This window comes from Rana temporaria, chromosome 2 (assembly GCF_905171775.1).
Source record: "Rana temporaria chromosome 2, aRanTem1.1, whole genome shotgun sequence".
Taxonomy (NCBI): Eukaryota; Metazoa; Chordata; class Amphibia; order Anura; family Ranidae; genus Rana; species Rana temporaria.
This window is the reverse complement of record NC_053490.1, coordinates 372041737-372054012: the sequence shown is the minus strand read 5'-3', so window position 1 is coordinate 372054012 and position 12276 is coordinate 372041737. Positions and strand designations below refer to the sequence as shown.

At 44.1% G+C, this 12276-nt stretch overlaps 1 protein-coding gene across 7 annotated transcripts in view; it reads left to right on the top strand.

Annotated features, from left to right (window-relative positions):
- The window catches only part of ANKS1A (ankyrin repeat and sterile alpha motif domain containing 1A), a 167590-nt gene that overhangs the window by 55147 nt on the left and 100167 nt on the right, over window positions 1-12276 (top strand). The window lies entirely within an intron of this gene.

The window sequence follows — 12276 nt, the reverse complement described above, 5'->3', positions numbered from 1 at the left end:
CTGCAAGGACATATTTACATTAAGCACTTTGAGAGTCACCCAAATAACAGAATTATTTGCGTTTGCCATTTTATATATATTTGGTAAAATAATTACCTGTTTTCACATTTTTGATGCACGGTTTTCTTACATGATTTTTGCACTTGTAGTGCACCGTCGGGTGCGGCACACATCAGTAATTGTAATCTTGCACTTTTAGAGTTAATTTATATGAAGCTTTGTTGATTGAACACCACATTTTGTTGGATTTACTCACTTTGTACACTAGATAGATAGATAGATAGATATATACCCGGACTCGCATACATCGGCGCATATTTATGCGGGCGTAGCGTATCTAATATACGGGACGCAGTGCACAGATGCAAGCACTGGATTCACAAAGCACTCGCTCTTAAAGATACGCTGGGTTTCCTCGGCGTAAGCCAGCGTAGGTGAAAGTGGGCGTGAGCCATGCTAATGATGGATTGAGCGTCGTAAAGATATGAATAACGTACGGCACATGCGCCGTCCCGTAGACGCATCCCAGTGCGCATGCACAGAATCACATCAGAACTACTCCCTAAGCTACGACGGATCATTGCCTACGACGTGAAGGTAACCTACGCCCAGCCCTATTCACGTACTACGTAAACGACAAAAGATACAACGGCTTGTTTTCCCTGGTCCATACCTTTGCATGAGTTGCGCCTCCTATATGGGGAATAACTTTACGCAAACCGCGTATATTATGCGCCGGGCGCAAGTACATTCGTGAATCGGCATATCTCCCTCATTTGCATATGTGCATAGAAAATCTATGGGAGCGGCAAATGCGCCCAGCGTAAATATGCGCCCACGATACGACGGCGTAGGAAAGTTACGTCGGTCGGATGAAACCTATTTTCAGGCGCATCTCAGTTTATGGGCACGGCGCATAGATACGACGTTGCATACTTACACTTACGTGGCGTATCTGGAGATACGTCGGCGTAAGTGCTTTGTGAATCCGGGCCATAGTGTGTGTGTGTGTGTGTGTGTGTGTGTGTGTGTGTGTGTGTGTGTGTGTGTGTGTGATAAAAGCTTCATATAAATTAACTCTAAAGTGCAAGATGACAATTACTGATGTGTGCCGCACCTGACGGTGCACTGCAAGTGCAAAAATCCTGTATGAAAACCTTTAATCGTGTTCAAAAACGTGCATAAATGTGCTTTTATCAGCGTTTTTTTACATTGCAGAGCTTAATGTAAGCTTAATGTAAATGAGTTTTAAAAAAAAATCCCAAAAACAAACGCACGCTGAAAAACGCTCAAACATGCACATCTATTATATTTAGGCATACCACAACAGGGTAAGTGTTTTATTAAAACAAAGCTTGTAAATACCTTTTTACAGCTGTATTCAGGCCGATCACGTGACTTCTGTACGGTTTCCTACTCCGATCAAGGGCTACAGCGGGAGGGGCCCAGATCTCCCTCTGACGTCTGCCGGGTAGGTCATGTGGCCACTCAGCCCCTCCCGCTGTAGCCCTGGAGCGGAAGACCGGTGTTCTGCCGAGATGTGTCCCCCTGGCGGATAATGCCCACCCTGGACTGCGCAGGCGCACCGCTCTAGCGCAGAAAATTACTGAACATGAAGAGCTGTGCATGAGCTGTAGACTGTGCCTGCGCAATAAACTGGGCATTGTGACAGTCGTTGCCGCATGCTCCTGATGCTCGCTCCACTTTGCAAGGGGGGGGCGGGTGTATTACAATTATATTGTGTAAGGGGCGAATGCCACAAACTCCCCCATCAACAGTGCAAAACCCCGCCCTTCTTTTCATACACCCGCCCCCCCTTGCAGACGATATAATAGTAATAACACACGCCATGCTCCCTCATTGCGCATGCGCCGTGTCCAGGCAATTTTCGGAGGTCCGCTGCGCCTGCGCAGAACAAAGCAGGAGGTTCGCTGTACCTGCGTAGGACAGATCGGGCAAAATCCGCCGGGGGACAATTCTCGGCAGGACACCGGCCAGGAGTCACGTGATCGGCTGAAATATAGCTGTAAATAGGTATTTACAAGCTTTGTTTTAATAAAACACTTTGTGTGTTATGCCTAGATATAATAGAGGGGCTGCCAGTGACCATTTGTAATCTTTTTTATTTTCTATTAATGGCAGCAGGAGACAGAGACACAGAGCTGACAGGGAGAGAGGGGGTAAAGGGGACAGAAGAGCTTCGGATTACAGTAACAGCAATCTTAATCTGCAATAAGGGAACAGGATTCCTTTTTTTTTTTTTAGGGTTACAGACACTTTAAGGTCGATCTCCACAGTCAAGCCTTTTGGCTGCATGCAATCTAATTAAAGAATCCATTTTCTTTTGAGATTTCTCTCCACTTGTTCCCTTTTCAGTGTTTTGCAGTGTCTGTTACTGCACACCCTAGACTGCCCTGGCTCTTGATTATGAAAAAAGTGAAAATGCTTGGATACACACTGGTTCCTATACGCTTTTTTTTATATTTTTTGATATGTTCCAACAGCCTTACACTCAATTTTCCTGTGGTCCTACCAACGTATTGAAGCCCACTGGGTCATTCTCTGATATGTCAAATGAGTGGTATTACACGACACAGTTTTTAATTATATTCACTGTTGGTAGTATTGGACTGGAAAAAAATATATATATATTTTTTTATCCACGGCTTGCGTCCAGTCATCAAGCAGGCATCAGAAGCCAACTTGATCCTCTTTTAGTCAGAGCTTCACCTTCAAGCCCTGTCTGCCTTGCCAGGTGTGGAAAATTGTCAGGCAGACTTTCTCAGTTGTCATGTCTGAATCTGCAGAAAAGGGTTTTCTATCAAGAGATCTTTCAAGCTTCTTGCCAGATGTGGACCTTCTGGCATCCAGATTCAACAACAAACTACACAGGTTTGTTTTCTGGTCCAGCTACCCTTGGACCTTTGCAGTGGATGCTCTGGTGATGTCATGGGATTAGTGCAATGTGATCTATGCCTTTTTGGCACTCCATATTCTCCCTTCCCTAAATCACAGGATTGAGAAGTATGGCATCCTGGTGGTTCTCATTTTGCTGAACAAGGTGTGGTCCATTGACTCTTCTGGATTGTCCGAACTTTCTGTCCCAAGGAATACAAGTGCGCTACTATCATAACATCAAAGCCATGGTTAACCAATGTGCATAGTGAATGGAATGCATCGAAAAAAAAAAAATTATGAAAATATAAATACAAATAAAAAAGTCTCTGTGTGACAGATAACCACAAGTGTTGTAAAGCAGTAGGTGCAATAAGTCCTATCGCAAAGCAGCTGATTTTATACTCTTCGTAAACACTTGTTCCTATGGTGATATCAGCAGGCAGGTAATTTAAATCCAAAAAGATATAGGATGGCCGCTTACCAGAACGTTGTACCCTCAAGGGGTTATTGGGCACTCAGAGGGCTGTAATTCCGTGGATCCCAGGAAGTACTCCAATGCTGTGTCTCAGCTCCCTTCTTGGACCTTCAGGATTGGAAGATATGCCGTTCCGTGTGCTCAAACAAATTCTTTATGCTCAAACGATGAGTGGGATTAGAAGGAGAGGATAAAGGACTTCATGGTGCAGTAGGTTTAATAAAGGATTTTATTGTTGGCTGTTTGCTGTGTCTCCCGTCCATCACTTGGAATGCTCTTTGACTTCTCTTTGACTTACCAGTAAAATCAGTTTTTTAGCTTACAGTACAGGACACAGGACCCTCTCCTCTGTTATGCTATCTGTATTGCTTGCCACAAAACTGATGTGGAAGGAGGAGGGGTTAAATGGGGGGGATGTCCATTCAGCTTTGTTTTTGCCGGTGTCCAGTTATTTGAAGGTAACTGCATATAACTCAGACATTATGATTTAAAGTAATTGCAAAGTCTTGTTTTTTCTTTTTTAACAAACATGTTATACTTGCCTCTGTGGTTTTGCACAGAGCAGCCTGGATCCTCCTCTTATTGGGTCCCTCTTTGCTGCTCCTGGCCTCTCCCTCCTATCGCATGCCCCCATCAGCCAGCAGCTTTCTATGGCGGCACCCGAGACGAGCCAGAGCTCCGTGTATCCATTCAGACATGGAGCCCCCTCCCCTGATTGGCTGTTCAGACCCGACGCTTGTTTGCAGCATCAGAATAACAGTCCTTTCTCTTTCTGACGAAACATGTGTTCTTCTCGACATTTTACAGTATGCTGTTTTTTTTTTTTTTTTTGCTGTACATACCGTCTTATTGGCATTTTCCACCCAGCTTCGGGGTACTCACTACCGCGGGAGTAGGCGTTCCTATGCAGAGGCGCAGTGTCATGTGAGACTTCGCCCAGATGATTGACGTCTTGAGAAAAACTTCCCCCCGGCGGATAAGGCGCGTCACAAGTTTCCGAAAGTAGCCGAACTGTGAGTCGGCTCTGTACGGCGCTATATAGAGCCGACTCGCAGTTCGGCTACTTTCAGAAACTCGTGACGCGCCTTATCCGCCGGGGGAAAGTTTTTCTCAAGACATCAATCATCTGGCTGAAGTCCCACATGACACTGCGCCTCTGCATAGGAACGCCTACTCCCGCGGGAGTGAGCACCCAGAAGCCGGGTGGAAAATAGCAATAATATGGTATGTACAGCAAAAAACAAACAGCATACTGTAAATGTAATGTTATATACATGTTTTTAGGGTGAACCTCCGCTTTAAATCTAAACTCATTTTTGTGTTTTTCAGTGGAACACCGATTATTATAGTCATATTCTGCAGTGATTTTTCTTGCAGGTCTTACTCCACTGGCTACACTAGTGCTTAATCATTCCTGTGTCTGTTTACACTGATCACCACCCAATTCTTTGTATGTTGCATTCATTACTACATGCTGTCTGATTCCCTGTGCATTGTGTAATAGCTCAACATGGAGTCCCCTGGCTGCTGCCTTCTCATCACTTTTGTGTCCACTGTCTTCAGACCTTCTTCACTTTCCTTTCCCACAGCTGAACCACAATTTCACGTATTAGAAAAAAAAAAAAAACATTCTTCAGGAGGGAGAAATTACAGTTCAAGGCTGATCCATTTCTCATGTCTGTGATCAGCTCCTGCTCTGTATCTGTTTGTTTTACCTTCTGGTTCATAAGCAATTTCTCTTCTGGATCCTTTTCTTATTGAATCACAATCGATAGACATTCATTTATCCTTTTATCTCAGAAACTCACATTTTTCTGCCTCCCTTCTCCCCTCTGCATTTGTCTAAGCCACATTTTTACCAATTCACCCAACTATGCTCCACCACTCCATATTTGATCACACTCTGACCTGCTCTGTACAGAGCTACTACTCATATGGAAAAAAAATGATGATCATGGCCTATTATCTGCTTACTCCCTGTAACACGCTACTTAAACAAAAATTACCCTTTTTTACTAGAACGCTTATGCTTGTAAATTTACTATAGATTAGCTTAGATAATTGTTTTATAAGCTACAGTAAAATAAAAGACTTTGTTCTTGGAGGGTGGTCCTATATAGTAATACATTTAAAATGACCTTGGTAATTCAAGGTGAGCATATAATGATAAAAACAGCATTTATATGCTGCACCCTAAATACAGGTGTAACATGTTACAGATAGTGACCCTAACCCTTAAGTTAATGGGTGGCTTCACAAGACTAGTAGGGAGGCTTGGGACGGGGTTGGGACCAAGCTTGACTTTCTCAGGTAGTCCCACCCCCCAGTTGTCTCAGATTTACTAGAATCCTGTGTCCCTTAACAAATAATAAAGAAAATGGGATTTCTTTATCGTCCTGGACACAGGCTGTCAATTACAAAGGAGGGTTTATATTCTGCACCTTCAGGTGATTGGACACTGGCAAAGCCAGTCAAAGTATTGCCACTCCCGCATATAACCCCCTCCCACCAGTGGATCCTAAGTTCTTAGCTGGCGTCCATAGGTGATGGATGTATCTCTCTTAGATTTTTTTTTAGGGGTATAGCACTACCCCCGAAGGAGTTGCTGGTTTGTTTTGGGTGGCATGTTACCTCTATTCCTCCACCGTCTAGGGTGTACAATGAGAGCTGAGTAGAACTGCAATGTCCACACTTTAGATGTCTTTTTCTGTGCTTTATTACCCAACGGGTAAAATAATAAAAGTAGTAGAAGAGGTAGGAAGAATAGTAAGTAGTAGGTCCAGGCATATAACTTTGTTCGGAAACAATCCTGCTTCCAACGATAAACTTTCGTCGCCACTCTAGCCAGAGTGAGTATTGTGCACCTGGATAGGCCTCTCTCACCAGCCTAGCAGCCAGAGTGTCACACGGAACTTTAGCAAAGTCTCTGGCACAGACCTTCCCAAAGATGGAGATATTTTCGGTCCAGAATCCTTCTCAACTCAGGATTAAGCACCCCGGATCTCTCTTGAATAAACTTTGGTCAATTCAGAACTGACAGGCGACCATCATTCAGCCTCTCAGTAATGGTGCCTCCTTCGATTAAGTCTAAGGCCTCTCCTGAGATACCAGCCTCGTGCTCAGTATTCCCCCAGACGGGTTTTTTATCGGACGGCTTCCTTAAGTCCCCCAGCATGCACAGCGAAGTGACCAACCCTCACTGATTGGCTGATGAGGAAAAATGCCCAACACGCCCTGACTCGACTGCTGCCACTCTTGGCCTGGGGTGGTACAAGCACCCCTGGCAGCAATAGTGGTCACTCACAGTACAGCCATGGCTGCAACAGAAGCCCAAATTTGGCCAAAATTACATTGTCAGCAGTAACTAAATCTCTGACCACCCTCTAAATTTAAAGCAGCACCAGCTATGAAAGTAGCAGGGCGCTACAGGGGAAACAGTGTATTCAACTAGCAAGAACAGTTAACTACACCAAGCCACTGCAGTGTAGGCTGTCTGGATTAGTGCCCCCCCTGATTGTTGGACTGCTGGATATAGGTAACCCGCTGGGTAGCAGAAAGAGAGTTCTGGGAGCGATAAGGTAAACCGCAGAGGAGGTATACCGACCAGATCAAACATTTCTGAAAGACATATGAATTGTTATAAATAAAATTCTGCGCTTAGGTGTGAGCTGGGCTGCTGCCTCCCCTAGAAAACTCCACGAGTGAATTACAGTGTTGGAAATATATAAAGATGTAAGTGGCGCTGCCCACCATCTAATAAAAAACTGACCCTCAAAGGTGTATCAAACTACATGTTATTGTGCTAGGTGCAGGTAGCAGTGTGTGTGTGTGTGTATGTATGTATGTATGTGTATATATGTATATATGTATATATATATATATATATATATATATATATATATATATATATATATATATATCTATATATATATATATCTCTGTATATTAAAGGCAAGTGCCCAAAGTGAGTAAATCCAACAAAACTTTTTTAGATGCAGTGTTTTAATCAACAAAGTTCATATAAAATAACTCTAAAGAGCAAGATTCCAATTGCTGATGTGTGTCTCACCTGATGGTGCACTGCAAGTGCAAAAAACATGTAAGAAAACCGTGTATCAAAAATGTGAAAACGGGTAACTATACCAATCGATGTCGTTCCGACAACATCATATGACGAAAAGCTTGTTATTCTCCCGCTTCACTTCCGGTTTCTGTATTCTGGTCTGTGGAACGCACGCTGTCCAGCCCTACGGACTTGTTCCCATTTCTTACCAATCTGGAAAAAAATGGAATGCCCCCTTTTTTAAATAATTTAATTTAAAATTTGCTATAATACATCTACCCATTCGGATTGACACTGAGTGCCCGTTCTTTATGTCCATATATATGCGGATACCCTATGATCTGACATGCCACGGAGGAGGTGACCGAAGTGGGTGCTAGGAAACCAGGACCAAAGACAGACCTGACTACATGCCCTTTACCCCTGTAGGGGTGCAGAGATCTGGTGAGTGTGGAACCAAGGGGGGAGCACGAGTGTCACTTCACTTTTTTACACGGGAGTTGTGACAAAATGTATGCACAAGTCACTTTGGAAAGCTGCAAGGACATATTTACATTAAGCACTTTGAGAGTCACCCAAATAACAGAATTATTTGCGTTTGCCATTTTATATATATTTGGTAAAATAATTACCTGTTTTCACATTTTTGATGCACGGTTTTCTTACATGATTTTTGCACTTGTAGTGCACCGTCGGGTGCGGCACACATCAGTAATTGTAATCTTGCACTTTTAGAGTTAATTTATATGAAGCTTTGTTGATTGAACACCACATTTTGTTGGATTTACTCACTTTGTACACTAGATAGATAGATAGATAGATATATACCCGGACTCGCATACATCGGCGCATATTTATGCGGGCGTAGCGTATCTAATATACGGGACGCAGTGCACAGATGCAAGCACTGGATTCACAAAGCACTCGCTCTTAAAGATACGCTGGGTTTCCTCGGCGTAAGCCAGCGTAGGTGAAAGTGGGCGTGAGCCATGCTAATGATGGATTGAGCGTCGTAAAGATATGAATAACGTACGGCACATGCGCCGTCCCGTAGACGCATCCCAGTGCGCATGCACAGAATCACATCAGAACTACTCCCTAAGCTACGACGGATCATTGCCTACGACGTGAAGGTAACCTACGCCCAGCCCTATTCACGTACTACGTAAACGACAAAAGATACAACGGCTTGTTTTCCCTGGTCCATACCTTTGCATGAGTTGCGCCTCCTATATGGGGAATAACTTTACGCAAACCGCGTATATTATGCGCCGGGCGCAAGTACATTCGTGAATCGGCATATCTCCCTCATTTGCATATGTGCATAGAAAATCTATGGGAGCGGCAAATGCGCCCAGCGTAAATATGCGCCCACGATACGACGGCGTAGGAAAGTTACGTCGGTCGGATGAAACCTATTTTCAGGCGCATCTCAGTTTATGGGCACGGCGCATAGATACGACGTTGCATACTTACACTTACGTGGCGTATCTGGAGATACGTCGGCGTAAGTGCTTTGTGAATCCGGGCCATAGTGTGTGTGTGTGTGTGTGTGTGTGTGTGTGTGTGTGTGTGATAAAAGCTTCATATAAATTAACTCTAAAGTGCAAGATGACAATTACTGATGTGTGCCGCACCTGACGGTGCACTGCAAGTGCAAAAATCCTGTATGAAAACCTTTAATCGTGTTCAAAAACGTGCATAAATGTGCTTTTATCAGCGTTTTTTTACATTGCAGAGCTTAATGTAAGCTTAATGTAAATGAGTTTTAAAAAAAAATCCCAAAAACAAACGCACGCTGAAAAACGCTCAAACATGCACATCTATTATATTTAGGCATACCACAACAGGGTAAGTGTTTTATTAAAACAAAGCTTGTAAATACCTTTTTACAGCTGTATTCAGGCCGATCACGTGACTTCTGTACGGTTTCCTACTCCGATCAAGGGCTACAGCGGGAGGGGCCCAGATCTCCCTCTGACGTCTGCCGGGTAGGTCATGTGGCCACTCAGCCCCTCCCGCTGTAGCCCTGGAGCGGAAGACCGGTGTTCTGCCGAGATGTGTCCCCCTGGCGGATAATGCCCACCCTGGACTGCGCAGGCGCACCGCTCTAGCGCAGAAAATTACTGAACATGAAGAGCTGTGCATGAGCTGTAGACTGTGCCTGCGCAATAAACTGGGCATTGTGACAGTCGTTGCCGCATGCTCCTGATGCTCGCTCCACTTTGCAAGGGGGGGGCGGGTGTATTACAATTATATTGTGTAAGGGGCGAATGCCACAAACTCCCCCATCAACAGTGCAAAACCCCGCCCTTCTTTTCATACACCCGCCCCCCCTTGCAGACGATATAATAGTAATAACACACGCCATGCTCCCTCATTGCGCATGCGCCGTGTCCAGGCAATTTTCGGAGGTCCGCTGCGCCTGCGCAGAACAAAGCAGGAGGTTCGCTGTACCTGCGTAGGACAGATCGGGCAAAATCCGCCGGGGGACAATTCTCGGCAGGACACCGGCCAGGAGTCACGTGATCGGCTGAAATATAGCTGTAAATAGGTATTTACAAGCTTTGTTTTAATAAAACACTTTGTGTGTTATGCCTAGATATAATAGAGGGGCTGCCAGTGACCATTTGTAATCTTTTTTATTTTCTATTAATGGCAGCAGGAGACAGAGACACAGAGCTGACAGGGAGAGAGGGGGTAAAGGGGACAGAAGAGCTTCGGATTACAGTAACAGCAATCTTAATCTGCAATAAGGGAACAGGATTCCTTTTTTTTTTTTTAGGGTTACAGACACTTTAAGGTCGATCTCCACAGTCAAGCCTTTTGGCTGCATGCAATCTAATTAAAGAATCCATTTTCTTTTGAGATTTCTCTCCACTTGTTCCCTTTTCAGTGTTTTGCAGTGTCTGTTACTGCACACCCTAGACTGCCCTGGCTCTTGATTATGAAAAAAGTGAAAATGCTTGGATACACACTGGTTCCTATACGCTTTTTTTTATATTTTTTGATATGTTCCAACAGCCTTACACTCAATTTTCCTGTGGTCCTACCAACGTATTGAAGCCCACTGGGTCATTCTCTGATATGTCAAATGAGTGGTATTACACGACACAGTTTTTAATTATATTCACTGTTGGTAGTATTGGACTGGAAAAAAATATATATATATTTTTTTATCCACGGCTTGCGTCCAGTCATCAAGCAGGCATCAGAAGCCAACTTGATCCTCTTTTAGTCAGAGCTTCACCTTCAAGCCCTGTCTGCCTTGCCAGGTGTGGAAAATTGTCAGGCAGACTTTCTCAGTTGTCATGTCTGAATCTGCAGAAAAGGGTTTTCTATCAAGAGATCTTTCAAGCTTCTTGCCAGATGTGGACCTTCTGGCATCCAGATTCAACAACAAACTACACAGGTTTGTTTTCTGGTCCAGCTACCCTTGGACCTTTGCAGTGGATGCTCTGGTGATGTCATGGGATTAGTGCAATGTGATCTATGCCTTTTTGGCACTCCATATTCTCCCTTCCCTAAATCACAGGATTGAGAAGTATGGCATCCTGGTGGTTCTCATTTTGCTGAACAAGGTGTGGTCCATTGACTCTTCTGGATTGTCCGAACTTTCTGTCCCAAGGAATACAAGTGCGCTACTATCATAACATCAAAGCCATGGTTAACCAATGTGCATAGTGAATGGAATGCATCGAAAAAAAAAAAATTATGAAAATATAAATACAAATAAAAAAGTCTCTGTGTGACAGATAACCACAAGTGTTGTAAAGCAGTAGGTGCAATAAGTCCTATCGCAAAGCAGCTGATTTTATACTCTTCGTAAACACTTGTTCCTATGGTGATATCAGCAGGCAGGTAATTTAAATCCAAAAAGATATAGGATGGCCGCTTACCAGAACGTTGTACCCTCAAGGGGTTATTGGGCACTCAGAGGGCTGTAATTCCGTGGATCCCAGGAAGTACTCCAATGCTGTGTCTCAGCTCCCTTCTTGGACCTTCAGGATTGGAAGATATGCCGTTCCGTGTGCTCAAACAAATTCTTTATGCTCAAACGATGAGTGGGATTAGAAGGAGAGGATAAAGGACTTCATGGTGCAGTAGGTTTAATAAAGGATTTTATTGTTGGCTGTTTGCTGTGTCTCCCGTCCATCACTTGGAATGCTCTTTGACTTCTCTTTGACTTACCAGTAAAATCAGTTTTTTAGCTTACAGTACAGGACACAGGACCCTCTCCTCTGTTATGCTATCTGTATTGCTTGCCACAAAACTGATGTGGAAGGAGGAGGGGTTAAATGGGGGGGATGTCCATTCAGCTTTGTTTTTGCCGGTGTCCAGTTATTTGAAGGTAACTGCATATAACTCAGACATTATGATTTAAAGTAATTGCAAAGTCTTGTTTTTTCTTTTTTAACAAACATGTTATACTTGCCTCTGTGGTTTTGCACAGAGCAGCCTGGATCCTCCTCTTATTGGGTCCCTCTTTGCTGCTCCTGGCCTCTCCCTCCTATCGCATGCCCCCATCAGCCAGCAGCTTTCTATGGCGGCACCCGAGACGAGCCAGAGCTCCGTGTATCCATTCAGACATGGAGCCCCCTCCCCTGATTGGCTGACTGACTTTGACAGCCACAGGAACTGATGTAGCCAATGGCGCTGCTGCTGTGTCTCAGCCAATAAGGAGTGTCCCGGACGGCTTAGACATTCGTGGACATCGCTGGAGAGAGAAGGGGCTCAGGTAAGTAATTAGGGGGTGCTACACACAAAAGTTTTTTTTATCTTAATGCATAGAATGCATTGAGATAAAAACTCTTCTGCCTTTATAACTCCTTTATGAAGC